This window comes from Tigriopus californicus, chromosome 4 (genome assembly GCF_007210705.1).
Source record: "Tigriopus californicus strain San Diego chromosome 4, Tcal_SD_v2.1, whole genome shotgun sequence".
Taxonomy (NCBI): Eukaryota; Metazoa; Arthropoda; class Copepoda; order Harpacticoida; family Harpacticidae; genus Tigriopus; species Tigriopus californicus.
The window spans coordinates 3,417,971-3,434,755 of record NC_081443.1 but is presented as its reverse complement, the minus strand read 5'-3'; the positions used below and the strand labels follow the sequence as shown (position 1 = coordinate 3,434,755).

At 42.9% G+C, this 16,785-nt stretch overlaps 1 long non-coding RNA gene across 1 annotated transcript; it reads left to right on the top strand.

The window, feature by feature from the left end:
- The first annotated feature begins 563 nt into the window (after positions 1–563).
- LOC131879737 (uncharacterized) lies at positions 564–16,779 on the top strand. Its single transcript, XR_009373187.1, has 3 exons — positions 564–608; positions 14,949–15,650; positions 15,757–16,779. It is a non-coding gene; the product is annotated as an uncharacterized LOC131879737 (long non-coding RNA).
- Positions 16,780–16,785: the final 6 nt, after the last annotated feature.

Genomic DNA, 16,785 nt, shown 5'->3' with positions numbered 1-16,785 from the left:
ACCAAAAGCAAGCCAGGTAGGTGTGCCAATTTGGTCAAGATTAACAACGACGATTAGAATTGGGGGGAGGCATCAATTCCAATTCTAAATGCGAGATGGTTCAACAACGGTAGAGTCTTCACTCTATCTTGAAGACTTTTTGAGGGTTGGATGTGGTGACATGTTGTTTTGAAACGTCAAACCACGAAACGTTGACGTAAGGTGATGGATATTTTCATTTTCCACTTGTGGTCTCCACCTATTTTTTAGCTTTCTCGGTCTCCCTTCAATTCAGCAGAGTTGGTGTGAAAATATTGCACTCGGTTTCTGCACCTTATTTCGCTAATGGCTTTTGGCCAATGCATGGGCTTAACCATGACTAAAGAGGGGTCTTTAAGGTCCGAGGTTCTTTTTTCTCCATTTGGCACCCAGAGAAAAGAACTCACAAAACATCCCTTCATCTCTCAAAAAACGTTTAGGACAGGCAGACATTTTCAGGCCCATGATCGCAGGTACGTGGTTTTCGTTTTAATCCGAAATTCTTCTGTGCCTTTCAGACACCATTTGATCATGGCGAGCACTTGCCAAGTCGGAGATTAAGCGGGATACAATTTCCCTTTGGACCCCTGGTGAGTAATCAGGACCACAGAGGGTGTCCTTTTTCTATGGTGGCTTCCCTCCACAGCCCATACATACTCATTTAGTCAAGCCTATTAATAACATTTTCTTCTTCTTCCCTTCTTTAAACCTAGCAGGTAGGCCCACTGTCTGTCTCCTCCACAAGGTGATCCACAAACTCGCGTACATGATTTAAGAATGTACGAGTGCATACTTACCGTAGAAGTTCTAAGCCGTTGCGTTGCGTTCCAAGTAGGGCAGAATGAAAGGTGTGCGTTGGAGTTTTTACCTTGATTTTTCTCTGTCTTCTCCTCCTCCTTCTCCTCCTCCTCGTATTCTTTCCTCCTTCCTTCAGTGGGTTCTTCACGCACTTTCGACCATTGTTCATAGTAAATCAAAACTGGATGCCACCCTTTGAACTCAGATGCTTTGATATACTTGCTCATTTTCGAGCCAAGTTTTTTGGATTGGGATCGACTGTGGTATCTGCCATATGCCTAATCCCGTTTCTGAAAATGCCGAGTAAGCACAAGAATCGACCCATTTGGCACGGGACACTTTTTGCCTCTCGCGTTGAAATCTCCGCGAATGAATCGTGAGTTGAGAATGTTGTGAAAATGAATCATCCGTCACATCAAGACATCTTGGCGAGATAAAACAATTTCACTTTCTAATCAAATAATGGATTTCATCCAAGCATTAAAGACCAAATTGTAAAATCATCTCGGCCATGCTTGAGACAATATATGAGACACACGCAGACTCATGAACACACACACACATACATTGTATACGAAAACATGCCACGATTGGCCGATCTTTGATTTCTTCCAATGATATGACACCCTCCAAGATGCGTGCCATTCGAAAATCATCACGGATTATTCCGTTACAATCCAGAGCGAAACTTGACGCTCTGGGATGGCGTTTTTTTAGCCAATACGTTCTCGTTGGACGATTCAGGTTCTGCATTTCTTGCTCTTCCTTGTTATCATCACTAAACGAATAAACAGTCAACGAGATTTATTCGTAACGCATAGCTTTTAATATGTGTTACATTTGTTAGGCCAAAGTTCGGAAAAGCTGCAAAGATCACTCGAAATAACAGCTGAACCCTTGTTAACAAAAAGTATAGCATTGCCCCAGAACCTTGACCATAGGACATTTAACGAGGCCATCCTTTGGATCATATCAAAAGAGGCTCTCACACTGACGAAGCCTACCATTAAAAGAGCTAATTATCCTGTTCCAATCCTTGGCTTGTGTCGTCCTTACAAAACAGGAACCACCGCAACACATGATCTAATGGTTTGGTATATCGGTCGTTTTATGGCTTGGTCACTTGCGTCAAATGCGTCCTCCGAAATGAGACCTCCCGTTGATTGTGGCATATTAGGGAGTAATGCCCCATCCGGACCAAAAAATATCCATTATCGAACGTTGCCGTAACGACACCATTCATCATCTGTTTCTTTCGTTCTCCTCTGATCCCAGAAGTGAGTGAATGGGTGAGTGAACGAACAAATGGTGTATGTACGTACACAGGGTGCGAACGTTCTTCAAAGGATTTCAGGAAACGTCCGTCTGCTGATCATCGTTAGACTAACAAGCCGTTTTGCATGGCATGTGCCAATTAGATTGGTGGAAATCGAGCTAAATCGCTGAACAGTCCAGTCAGTTAACCAACCAGAGAGTCACTTAGTGCTCTGTAGTAATGGATGCTCAGCGTGAGCGATTGGGAGAGCAAAACCTACTGGAAATCGAAGAAAGGGATGGTGACGATGAGACAAGTAACACTGCAAAGGAAGTACTAGTAGTAGTGGTACAGTGGTAGTGGTGGTTGTGATCTCTCTTTGGTGCGTCCCTTTGAGGCGATGAACTAGAGTGGAAAATGACGAAGTGAAACATCCCGACAAAACCAACTTAACCATCCGCACTCGCATTCATGGTTCACGCATGCACCGCCAAGTGTCATCCTCACTTTTTCCTTGTTAATATTTACATGCCAGATTTAAGGTCGTCGGGAGCCTCATCAAAGATCATCAAAGCCTATTCACCAGGCTGTATTTAGCATGCATTTCTACCCTACGCATGTTCTTGGCAATTCGGCATTTCGGCCCTCGTCAACTTGGCTTTTTAATGACTTGGTCTAAAGCTTCCTTCCCACTGCGAATTCGATATTGATTGACCACATTGGTTGGAAATAGCTTCCGAGTATTTGCAGACCAACCGACGAAAGTCTTCCATCTGTTTCGAGAAAATTCCTCTAATGAGACTGGGCCTTGAGACATAAAATTCGCATTGGCCATCTCAATTTATTCGCTAACCAATGGTAATTTCAGAAAAGGGGGCCTTTTCACATCGTTTTCTTCACTTACCGCATTCAATGGCCTTGAGATAATTGAAAATCATTTCAAGAACCAAAGGTTAGTTGTCGTAAAAAAGTGGTACCACGAAATGTCCGATTGGAATGATAGTGGCTGTTCTTGACAATTCTGGCTCAATGCAGAGTTAAGTAATCTTTATGACATGTTCATACAAACACCTCAACACGCCTCTCGTAAACCTTAAGTTTATATCGCTTGGTGTGCCAAAAATTCTTGTACATAATCAGGATTTTATTCAATTGTCAACCTCCAACCCCTGTTTACCTTCGTAGTCTACTTATATACAAACTGTACAGTCTAACCGTACGTAACTGTAATACGGTTCTGGTAATCAAGTTGGACTTGCGTTTGGGAATCCTTGGATAATTGGCAATGCTTTTGCAGTCCATGCCGTAATCAACAGGTCAGGCAAGCATGACGTTTATGACAAGCTGGATTAGGGTTGGGGAGTTGATTCGTGGGCGATTTTTCAAGTCGAGCACAAACAGATAAGGCCCAAAAAAGCTGCTCACCACCTCCAAAGGATCTGCGTAGTCACGAGTTCTCCACTCCAAAAGTCGTCTGGATTTGGCTATTAAATTTGCCACCATCAAAATTTGGCAGAGACCCCAAGTAGCTTCAAAGGAATGGCAAGGTGTCAGATTTAACACTTCTTTTTTAATTGGGCTCCCTTTGCCTTACCAACCAAAATGGGTTTTGATTGTTGTTCTGGGAGACCCTCAACTGGGTGGAATGAAATGGCGGAGCGTTCAAATATTCATGCCGAACCAATTCACACCTGTTCGGTGTTGCTAAACGACCGAACGACCACCGTACTCGGACTACTAATTACAAAAAGCTGTTGCAGCCAGGCCAATGAAATAATGTTGGCAACAACCAATTGTAATGTAGNGCGTTCAAATATTCATGCCGAACCAATTCACACCTGTTCGGTGTTGCTAAACGACCGAACGACCACAGTACTCGGACTACTAATTACGAAAAGCTGTTGCAGCCAGGCCAATGAAATAATGTTGGCAACAACCAATTGTAATGTAGTACTCGTAAGTACCACGAGCCAATCCCAATTTCGTGATCAATACTAACATCTCGTGTGGTGTGGTATTGTTCGGCAGTAAAAAAAATGACCGTTTGGTAAAAAGTATTTGAAACATGGAATGGTTTCCTTAACGGCTGTGGTGCTTACTGATCCAAGAGTGTTTTGTATTGAAAATCGATTCAGCCTAAAAAGGATCTCGTTCATCATCCGGAGCAAATCTCTTAAAAAAACTATGCCATCATGATTTTGATGCGATCCGGTCAAAATGTCAAGGCAAGTGCTCTGTTTCAAACTTTTCGGGGTTTAAGCTCGTTTAGGGAAGGTCTGATTGATTATGGAAATTATTCCTTGAATTTTCTTTTCCTGATTGACCCATGATTCAAGGACGTTAATAATTCAATATGAGGCTGTGTAATGCTGTTTTTATCGTCAAATATTCCTAGGAAGGGCACGTAAAAATTGAATCGAAAACCTTATCTCGCACACAATGGCAATTTTCTTAAACTCGCTTTAAACTCTTCTAGGCTTTTCCACCCCTTGACATGATGAACGTGCAAAGCCCAAGTCTTGCTTGCCTTTTGGATCATCAAGAGTGAGAGAGATGACATTGTGGAATAAATTTCCCGCTCAATTTTGCATAACAATGTGCCTTTGTCTCAAACCAATATTGGCTGACAGGAATTAACCTTAACCCTCAGAGCACACACGGCTATGCATAATTTGAGGTGAAACTCTGAAAAAAGCTAAACTTGGCTGGCCTTGGTTCAAGGTCAGATTGTCAGAGTGTAAACCAGTGAGTAAGTGAGTGAGAATCCAAGTGTCATTAATCGACGAGTGACGCAGCAAAGAGCGAATTTCAATGAATCTTCTTCACTCAAGAGCCCAAAGAGCCCACGAAGTTCGTTCACCAATAGAGAACGTAGGGAAAATGAGAAGCAAAAAGTAGCCTTTTGTTGCTGCCATTTTTTCTTTACTTTCTTGCTCCCATTTCAAGAGGTACCCAATGGCATTGTCTGAAAAATTGTCGACAAAATACTAGATAGGCCCTCATTTTGTCAACCTTGAAGGTTTCGCTTGGCATTCGGGATTCTCGGCAATCGAGATCAACTGACTATCCATTAGATGAGCCTGTGGATATAACAAGCATTATCTATCCACGTCATTAAGGTGAAAAGCAATGGCACGATTGTGGATTCGACGACAACCCTGTCATCAAGTGCATCGAGCTCTTACCTGGAATCAATAGAGGATCAATTAGTATTCCTGGATTGTTAAACGTACAATAAGGATGTGTGTGTGTGCACACATGGTGTTATAGCGTAGATGCAAAATCAATCAGAGCAAAGCAGAATAAGAGGCAAAAGCACAACTTCCATCACCATTTACGTACTTAAAAAGACAACAAACCAACAGAATTGTTCGGCTCTTGTCATAAATAAGGAAAAATGTCAAGGCGTATGTGAATGTAAATTTCAATACTAATTATTGTCAAAATACCAAATTTTGATGTTTTCATTTCAACGACTATTTGGCGCCGTGGAAAAACTGAATCCGAGTGGATTTGAGAAAAGTGGAAAGAGCTATAGCATGAAATTAGTTTAAATCTTTGCCAATGGGAGGCAGACCACTCTTGGATGATCTAGTAACGATCATGGTAATTTTGTAAATGCATTTATAATTTGTCATGGTCTTTTCAAGCAAATATTTGTCCCATATGACATTGCCTTAATCAAAGTACTCGACTAATATATTCCAACATTATGGATTCATAAAGGAAACAGCCTATATTTCACTCAAACTAAATTGTTTGACGCTTCTCATTGCAAATCGCCATTCTAACATTGATATGCTTGCTTGAAAACAAAATTGTCAAGAACTTGAATAACGCTGATTCTTTTGCACTTCAGTAAATAATTGAAGCATAAGTAAGTGTATCAATAACTTCTCTATATTGAATTGAAATATAATGGCATTTAAGAGAGTCCCACATAAATCTTAACGCAATAAAAAGCAAAGGATTTAACTGATGGAGTAGTTTTGCAGTTGGTTCAAGCATACCAACAAGCAACAATTAAATCAAACTGCGTTAATGACTGGCTCAATTATCTACTCTCTCCAGATGTTGCTCAAATCGAATTCATTCGTTCTGTTCCTATGACTTTCACATTACGCTTCTTGCTTTAAGGGTCTCCCAAATAAAGTTGAGCAGTTGAGCACAAAACTTGCATTATTTCGTCTCAACAATTTGATTTCAGTACAAAATTGGCCTATTGAAAATAATGTGCTCATGATGTGATGAAATTCCAAGGGTTCGAGGAAGTGTGGCGCGAAAACACGATGAAATGCTAATTATGATCTACAAAAGTCACACATATGATTCGGTTCAATTGTTTTGACTTAATGGTGGAAGCACAATAGCGCATTAGGAAGATCTCTAACAACCCTCCTTGCCTCATCAGTTAGATTGCCCAGTTTTAGCTTCAGATAGACATAAAAAAGGCATGAGCGAGCCAAATAAGGGTGGCTCGTTGTCATTTTATGGCTCGCTCACAATTTAACATGGGGAGAGAGGAAAAAAATGACGTTTCTTTAAATCGGGGACTCGTGACATCCTGGCGAGTCCTCGAAACAAATAACTTTACGGAAATCATCTGAGATACTGTATAATAGGATAAGATCGCCCAAAGCTTGACAAAACACAATTCCAGCATCCTCCTCCTCAAGCTTCAGTTGTATTTCAATGAATGACTTCTTTACTCTCTCTTAGAATTTGCAAAGAGCCTTGACTTTAATTCCCCGAAATTTTCTCGTATGCGCTCATTATTATTCATATCCGACGCCGAAAAGTTGTGAACAGAATGTGCCAATTCACGCCTTCGTGAAAGCTGGATGAAAATCTGAATTAATTCCGCGCAAAGATGGATCTCTCCGATAAGGACAAGGCAAGTCGTCCAGAGCCACACCTTTTAAATTCGCCATAATAAGCCACCCTGCCCATTGTTTTGACATGTTTCGATTGAGTTTGATGGGGCGGCATATTCAAAACATGACCAGTCACAATTCTATGCTCTCCCTTTCTTCGACCAAAGTGTTTTTTGAAAGGGAGGCATTATCAATGCGCGATTAATCGTTAATGTAGAGCGGAAACTTCCTGTTCCTCTTCGAGCCAAACTAGGTCGCTTGCCAATGGGTAAGATTTCAAAGATTTTGTCTTTCTCGAAACTCCGCCCAAAATTGAATTTTGAACAATTCTAATGACAGGGTGGAGAAAATATGCCAGCGTCTGTTCCTCAAATGAAGAGATCTTAAGATGAATGAAGATCTAGACGGATAAAGAGAGAGAGTGCAAATAATCATCTTAAATGGTGCATTCAAACGTAAGGCATAGCTCGATTGGTCGAAGTAGGAAAGTGAAAGTCGATGATGGGCTGGAAACCCAAGCCCCATTCTGGTCGTAGTCTCTCTAAAGCCTCGATTCAAGAGGTCATCCACACAATGATTTGCCCGAATGACCTTTTTGGTGATGGTGGTGGTTGTAATTGCAGTAGGCATTCGATCTGAAGTGGTTGATTTCAACTCTTTCATGGCAAATTTCGCTCCCATTGTGTTTCTTTGCGACGGTCTGAAGAGCTTGAAGAGCGATGATTAGGCAATGATGATCCCAGGCCTGAGATATCAAAGCCAAGATTGCCACCACCACTATCAGATCCACGCCGAAGATGATTGAAGACTTTCAAGTATCAAGAGGACAATCTGTCCCGTCCCAGTCTCGCTGTCTTCGTCGTCGTCTTGGCTATTGTTGTTGTTGTTCATGATCGTGTTCTAAAAGGTACACATAAGGTACACACTCACTCACATTCATTCACTCGCTTAGTCGCATGGACGATCATCTGAAAACGCCCCCTACTTCTATCCAAGAGGACCAAATCTAATATCTACGTCGGGGAATGAATCAGGGCATCACGAAATCAACCTATAAATGCAGTTTGATTCCTAGATCCGTCATTGTCAAGCAGGGATCCATATTTGGCGCTAACTGAGCCGTTCATATATTTGTCAGTAATTTGGATCCAATCAGGGAGTGAAAAAAAAATACCCCCCTGTTCCTTCCAGGACCTCCGTGGTAGTCTCTTGAAATTCTGCTCGGACTAGTGACCATTGAACCATACTATCTAACACGTGGAGCCCTGATAATGACGCAGTGGTTTCTTTGGAATAAGGGTTGCGTTTGCTCTTTGTGTACGTATTACACCAACGCCCACTTGGCTTTCAGCGGATTCAAACTCACTCGATCGCCAAGTTTGACCTGACAGACAACTCCCCAATTCACCTCCGCTATGCATACCACATACTTATTTACCGCATGCCGGGTAGTACTACATACACATGCGTACAATTTCATTCCGTTCTACTAGCAGAGCGAGCTTGAGGCGATGCAAGTCTCTACTACATTCCTCACATGAAATCAGTGGTGAAAGTTGGCGTATTCGGGACAGTGACCGAGGCAGACTCAACTTGATCTTTCAAGCAGGTTTTGAACCGGAAAAAAACCCTCGTATTCATTTAAAGCCCAGGTCAGAGTGTCTTCATTCCGATTAAAAAACGCACTTTTGAGAGATGAGGCGAGATGAGGCGAATTACCCCAATTGCTCCCTCCAAGCTTAATAAGACCTAGGGGATGCTTATGCATTTGAGTAGTTCAATATTCCTCTCAGTGGTTGAATATGCATACGAGTAGTATCCAGCTTCAGGAGAGAAGTTGTCAGGAATGGGGTGTGTGCTGCCCTATGATTGTTTGATCTGGAGATTTTTTTACCACTGCGTTAGGATGAGAAACGATTTCCGCTTTCCCCTGGCCTGCTCCTTGACGGTCGTTGTACGCCAAACCGAGAATAGATGCGTCCGACAGATACACGGCCCTTCAAGAAGTCGCAAGTTGATCCATCCCGCTGAATGGTTCGAGTGCTTGCTGGTGGGATCTCGAAGAAAGAACGGATGGACGAAGGAAGGAATGCTTAAAGAGTGGAGACATACCTACAATCTCCTGGAGAAGGATGAAAGAAAGTTCGTGTTTCTCATCATCACTTCAAATAAAATGACGCACCACTTAGCGAAGTAAATTGGGGGCTTATCCCAATTGGCTCGTATAAACATGGTTGAAAACACAATGGATGGTCTTGGTATTCCCATGCTGCTTCGTACACTGGCATGTTATGTTATACACAAAAGCGACAATTTGGATTCCATTCCTCGACCCTGACGTCTTCGTCTTCTCCCAGCTTTTTTGGCAATCGAAATGCAGAAACTACAAAATGTTCCGATTCCGCTTTGCTCTGACAATTCCGAGGAGATGTGACAGTCCGTCACTAATGAAAGGTTTATGGAGGCTTTGGATCATCATCCTCAACTTCAATAGTGATCATTACTGAAGAAATATTATCACCGATTACTATGCACGAGTGCTCGGCAATTAAAACGTCCAGAAGGATTAGGAAATTATGAAGGGCTTGGTGGAACTTTCACTCTTAACATTATAATCATTTCTAACAAGTAGCGGGCTGAACTAATTTGAAACCTATGCCAATGGCCACCAAATATGATAAATGGACACTTTAGTGCAAGATCCGCACCAAAAAAGGCCAGCTCGTGTCGCTAGTTTACAGTCAGAACGTGGAAAAAATGAATGGCGTTATGCTAATTTTACACCCTGTACGACGTAACAGCACCAAAGTTTGCAAATCCAATAGCTAACCCCTTTCCCTCTCTCATTCAGTAGCCAATGGGGGCCCTTATTCAATAGGCACTCTAATTATATTGCCCACCTAATGGTGAAGGTCCCCTGGTATATGCGCAGAAATGAAATGGGCACCGAATTCAACGAAGAATCGTGCAAGCACCCACCAAGAAGGCAACTTGACCAACCCGGTAGCCTATACGTACAATAGATGAGTGCATTGCTCGAACCCAGATTGTCATTTGGGTTTTGGCCCGGGCACGGGTGGCAATGATTAATGACCAAGAAGCCCTGGGGAGACGGAAGGTGTGCAACTATCGGGAAATCAGGAAATCAATGGGATCTCAGATCCGATCTCCAAATTTGGGATCCAACTTTGACCGCATGGCAGGACCGTTCATACAACACGGTACACCACGGATCCATATGCATGCCTCCAAATGGGAAATTGAAATGAGAAATGAACTGGGCCTGGGCCGATGCAAACAACCGCCAACTTTCGCACAAGCGTCCGTTGGAAAGAGTTGACAGACAAATTAGCATTTCGACGACCGCTTGATTGATCATCCTTAAATTCCTTTAAACCACCATTAGAGAGAGAGAGAGAGGGAGGCGCCCCAAGTGAAATAGGTAGGATTCCGGCCTGTGTGAAAGTCGAGAAATCCCGTGATTTCAGAAGACGAAAAAATGTCTGAGCGACGGAAACCCATGACCCATGTCGTTGGTTCTGGAGGGATGTCGAATGGCAGCGGTCAAAACCACTTTCCCCTCGGTGGAAATTGAGCGAGAACTCCAGGAACGCGCTTGGGATGGAATGCCGAAGCTTGTCTCTTTTTTTTTCTTCTTCTCTCTTTTACCCTGACCTGTTCTCTTGACACCCTCGAAAATGTAATCCACTCCCTCGGTTCGGTGTCAACCACAAGATGCTCGCTCGGCAGTTCTCACCTTAAGGTCCTGCTTGCTATGCCCCGCCAAAGTACGCTCAAGTTTAAGGCTCTGTCCTGATGAACTTTCGCCCATAAATTGTTAGCCCTCGTTATTGGTTCCCTGATATTTCCTGATTAGGCCCCCATCAGAGGCTTGAAATTACCAATTTTGTCCAAAACAAAAAGGGAATCATCGCCAAATATGAGGCTTGATCATGATCAGTCATGACTATGAGGGCTACAGGGCTGTCTGTCTGTCCGGAGATATCGAGCGGGTTATGCAATACGACGTACATGACTGGTATGTATCATAATCATACCAGTTTGAAGATCGATCACCCCCTGTCTTCCAGATATCTTCTCTACCTTGTCTTTGGGATTTCTGCTTGGTTTTCTGTCAGACAGACTGGTGATATCTTGACATCAACGCTTGCGTGCTCACCCACCATTGATTGCATCACATGGTTAAGAAATCTAAGATTACAGTTGCTCTACGGAATCGTCTTGATTCATCGACCAATTACCTTCTTCACAACAACGCACATGGCCACGGGCTAAACTTCTACGACGAATTCGGCATCCACTATGCCTTCATCTTCAACTTGGTCTTCGACTTAGCTTTGCACTGGAGGCTCATGTGTGCGATCTGTCTTTTGATATGCCATGGATGGTGGCCATGAAATTGAGATTCTCCCAAAAATTCGAACCATGCACACACACGCACACACACACACATCCACGGAGAATGGTGCTTCCGAAACGAAAACACTCCAGATCCTCAGGCATCATAATCTGCCGATGACCATTGGCAAAACGGCATCCAGAAATGATCAAAAAAACTAGAACCAAGACATCCGATTGTCGTTACACTTTCAAATGTCTTCAATGTATGTCCTGAGAAAATTGGTGCCAAAAACGTTGCACAAATAGCTGGTGGTGCACATTACATTCATGTATTGGAAGGTAATTTTCCGGGAAGTTGTTTGCATATTCCTAAGCTGTTTTCAGTTTGATAGGTATAGTAGATAATTTGACTAGTTAATTCCCTTCCTTCGACATATAGTGATCGAAATATAACGACACTCTTCCTTCCATGCCTCTGTGAAAGAGACAATCGTGACTTGTTTTTTTCTCACATTTCAAAATGGCATCAAATTGAGTGCCCCGGGAAAAGGTTAGAGTGTGACCAATCCTCAGAGTCAATGCTTCATTCTTTTGGGCCCTTCTTTGTGATTATATGAGCCTGCTCGTTGACACGTCAGGCAGATATGAACAAAAGCCCAATTAAAACGGGGTCTCTTTCAACTATTTTCACCCCCAAGCTGGCCTCTAGCCTTGTCGCAAAAACGCCTTCAAAAGAGTCCATTTCTTCACCTCGGAAGTCATTAGGATTCATTATTCTTGCGCAGCCAAAGCTATGCAATTTCATTCCTCCCGTTCCAACGCGAAGTACGGATTCCATGCGTAGAACTCGTTCATGCTCTGAAAAGGTGTCCGTTGGACTCCTTTGATGCCATTAGCATAAAACAAATTACCCGTATTTAGAGCAAGGAGATGGAGGCAGATTGGCCAATCCTCCTTAGCCTGGTCAGAGAGACCTTTAACCAGAGGAGTGGACGGACATCAGCGGAACTAGGCCGATTTTTCTTTTTGTCACAGCTCTTTGACCAGGTCATAAATGGAAACAGGCAGTAGTATTTGAGACCAAATTGCACATCTTTTATTATATTAATAATTACCTATTCTTAAATCTCTAGACTTTTTACTACATAACCCAGACACTTTCGATACTTTCATTAAAAGGAATATAACTCGAAATTTGTCGTAAAAACTCTATTTTTTTTGTTTTAAATGGCTTTTTCTTAATGTATGGTAGTATCCCTTTTGACTTTTGGGGAGCTGAAATGTTGTTTTCACAAAGTGGCCTAGCTTCGCCGATTGCCGTGTCCAATCCTCCTGTTAAAGGTATCCATGGCCTAGTGCATGGTGTTCAATGTCCAATGTTCAGGGATGGGTCTTGGCCAAAATGGGAGCTGTTATGCACCGATCTAAAGTGGTCAGTGTAAACATGTTACCCTGACCCCTAAATGGGACAGTATATATATAAAATTGTCCAGTATTGAACAGCATTGTAAACATTACTGTGATCCAATGAGAAAAAGAATCTCGCAATAAAGACTTTTTAAGAATTACCAAGAGGATCTACGAGGATGGACCAAGGACGGACAATGCGATGACGAGGAGGCTTTTTGTTTTGGTTCCCACTCATTGATCCTCGCCATGTCACCAAAGACAATTGAGAAGTATGTTGGCAATAGATTTCACAACAATGGGGTCAAAACGGGATGGGAATGGCAGGGTGGGTTTGTTCCGCTTTACCGTGCGTAAATACGTTTACGCAAACTCTGGATGAGAATGTTTGGCTACAAACTTGAGGGTCTCGTATGAATGGTTTTGCTCGGTCAGGAGTCGGGACATTCCGAACAATGGACGAACCAACGAACGAACGAAAGAACGAACGAAAGGAAAGGAAAGAAGAGAGGGGGATTTGAATTTCATGGCGTCGGCCGTTCTTCAGATGCCTTTTGCTCTTTGCACTCGACCGGTGAAAGTGGCAGATAGAGTGATTAGCTATTCAGAAAAAGAAGATACTCTTTGAGCCAGCTCCCCAAGATCAATGTTTCTAGGGAGAAACTTCGGGCAATTTTTCATAGAAACATGAGCCAAAAGTTGTGCGAAAAAAATATTATACATGCAGTGGACTTTTTTCCTCTCTCCTCTCGGCTCATTCCTCGGAAATCATGGTGAATGTATTAAAAGGACGACAACGAATGCATCACCCATCCAGGTGATCTCTTTCGTAACCGTCTTGAAATTCCAATTTGAATGCGTTTTAAAGGGAAAGTATGACCGAGACGATTTGCATGAGAAATGACACGAGGTACTTCCTCGGGCCCATCGAGGTTGGTGATCTTCGCTAGCTCCAATTCGACCGTCATCATCATCATCACCACCACCACATCCACAGCCACTGCCTATTTCCTTTGGAATGAACCCTTTGATGGGATGTTGGAGCTACTAGGAGTTCGAGAAAATCAGTGCTGGCAATAGACGGCGGTGCTAGTTCGACGGCTTGAATCGCATGCTCGAGTCCGGAAAAATGCTCTCATGTCATCTCGTAAAAGTCGAGGATTATGCCACTTGCCAAACCACGCCACACTCACTTGCACGATTATGGGATATCCCACACTGACCAAAAAAAAAACCACATCACAAGACAGCCATACTGGACTTGGAATCATGGCATCGGTCAAAAATTAGTTTATCCGAAAACTAGATATGTAAACTGGATATGCCGAAAATTTCGGTTTCCTAATATTTATGTACTTTCAAGAGCAACAAACTTAAGACTTTATCAATATCATATTGCTACTGAACACGCATTAGATGCATTCACCTATATTTGTTAGACTTGTCTCAAAATAACGTAGAAGCCTAACGGCACAGACTTTAGCATCTTTGTGGAAAAGAACCACCAACAGTGTTAAAAAAGGTATGTGTGCGCTTCACAAGGATGACGACGATGAAATGTTGGAGGACTACCGACCACGGAAAATCATCGAGTCATATAGGGTCTTCTCATTCAAATCAGGTCCACATAGTCGTGACACATTTCCATTGGAATTTCAATGACGTCCCTCAGATCAGCTTTCTGAACCTAAATCAGATCCTGACGTGCTTTGCCGTTACTCTAGATCAAGTGCCAGGATATGTTCTTGTTAACTCGTCCATGCTCCTTCGAGTGCCTTTCCCATTAAACAGAATACATTCCAACGGTACCTATATTCCTGCCATTGTTTACAAGCTCCTATGACAGATAACATTATTGTTCAGGTCCCCCACTTCATAGAGTTGTTGGGCCTGCACTTTCAAAAGTGTTATCGACTCGTGATTTCAGGATTAGAAGAAGCCGACTCCACCCATTGCGCCAACTATTTTCTTTTGAGCTGGGAATGATTGGCAACTTGGGAGTTCCAAGCTACTAAGAAGATTTCTTCTTCCCAACGGCCACTATGAAAGATACGCTTGTGGTGCCATGGAAAAAGAGAGGGGCAGAGCTAGAGAAAGAAAGAAAGAAGAAGAGAAAAAGAGAGAAAGATAGGGTCGAGAGAGAGAAAGAGGGAGGACAAGAAGATCCGAGCATTGGGCAGGCCGTGGCAAAATTTGCATGAGTTACTCTCTCTCTCTCTCTTTTTCTATTGTAGTGTTGCAGACTCACTTGCCAAGCGATCATCTTGTACCTTCTTCCACGGAGGGGGATCCCATCTTCTAATGGCTGGACTTTCAAATGCTCGATCATAATCAGCCTCGTTAGAAATGGAGAAAATGATCCGTTTGCCGCAAATGAGCATGGTGTCATTCAAAAGGTGAGGAAGGAGCCCTTTTGCCTTTGGAGTGCCTAACTCTCTCGGAAATGCACCCACATAAGTTGGAAGAACCCGTTCGAATTTCAACAGAAAGAGATGGCCAGGGACGATGAGCAGTGAGAGAGAAGCCACCACGGCCACATAAATGCCCATTCTCGAATTATGCCCACTATCAACACGACAACGACAACAACATCAACCACAGTATGTGTTCTGGATGGATTGAGGATGGCAGAGCATCAGCTGTCTGAGTGCTTAATTGTTTCTGCTCTGTCGCTGCTCTTGGAAAGAAGCAAATTTCGTGCCTTTGATATCGGTAGCATCCTCTCATGATACTTCTACGAGGCTTTTGTTTCTATAATGGAGCGAGATGGTGCCAAGATAAGACCTAACAATAACCACGCACCTCCTTAATCAAAAGTCTTGACTGACTGGCTCGTACCAAGAAGAAGTTTCGCAACAGTTTTGCGAATTTTCACCCCCAAGAAGTGCACCCCTCAGTCAAGCAAGGAGATGAGTCAAGCCAGATGAGATCGCGAGGTGAGTGTTCTATGAAAATTGGAAATCTCTAAAAGCTTTTTCAATGAGACTAATTTAAGGCAAACATTGAGATGAGGGCACAAAAGAGGGATTTTCATATTTACAGCCCATTACACGACCATTGATGATTGGAACGAACACTTGGTTAAGATGAAAGTGGCAATTCGGCACTCTTTGGCCATATCCCAAATTTCGATCTACATTTCATCCCACTCACATGTTGCCGTCTTCGAAGTCACCAGCAACCTATCAACCAACCATAGAACTAACCGAGTACCTACCTACCAACCAGTCTGTTGTCGACATTTGGCGTTTTGGTTACGGTTTTCTTTCTCACCCTGCTGACGCTTTCCGGGCATTTAATCGTGTTTTGGGGCATTTAGGGCAACGAACCTACCATTGCTTGGAGAGAAAGAGCTAATCTATTTTACTTGCCCAAGAGCCATCAGAAAACCATCATAGCCACTCACTCACTCTCTCTCTCTCTCTCTCTCGTTCTCTCTCTCATTTCATCTTTCTTTGTTGGCTTTTGAACGTCACTTGTTTTCGCAACTCGTACTTCGTAGCTACGACCTACCTATGCAAAACGAGTAATTGACTGTTGAATTGATTGAACTTCGGTGATTCGCGGTCTGAGCACGAAGCAGTGCATCTTTTTCATGGCACACATGACCTTCTGAGACCTCTTTGGTTTGGTGTGGCTTGGCAAAGGATCGACCCTAATGAATTGACCATGATTGGGATTTTTGGATTTCGTAATAGAAAAAAAATCGGTTTGATTTTTAATTAACCCCATCACTTGACTGTCATGCGCTTTGTGGGCCAAGGTAGTCTGGTAGCCTGGATTTGGGAGACCGCAAATATTCAAATTACATCATAACGGCGATTAGTTCTCCGAAAAACCACACGTTCGTCACAATCACGCAAAGAGCAAACCATTGAAATACATACAAGAGGATCGACAGATCTTATTAGACGAATGTAAGTCGAGGAGATGCTCATGCACGCCTTAGTCAAATGGAAAGTGGAGAAAACGGAGCTTTCTAGTGTCATGTGTGGCCAAAAAAAGAGAACCAAAGGCTATGAGGCCGATTTTCAACGAGATCAGATTAGTCGTGTGAGCGATTCTGGCCAG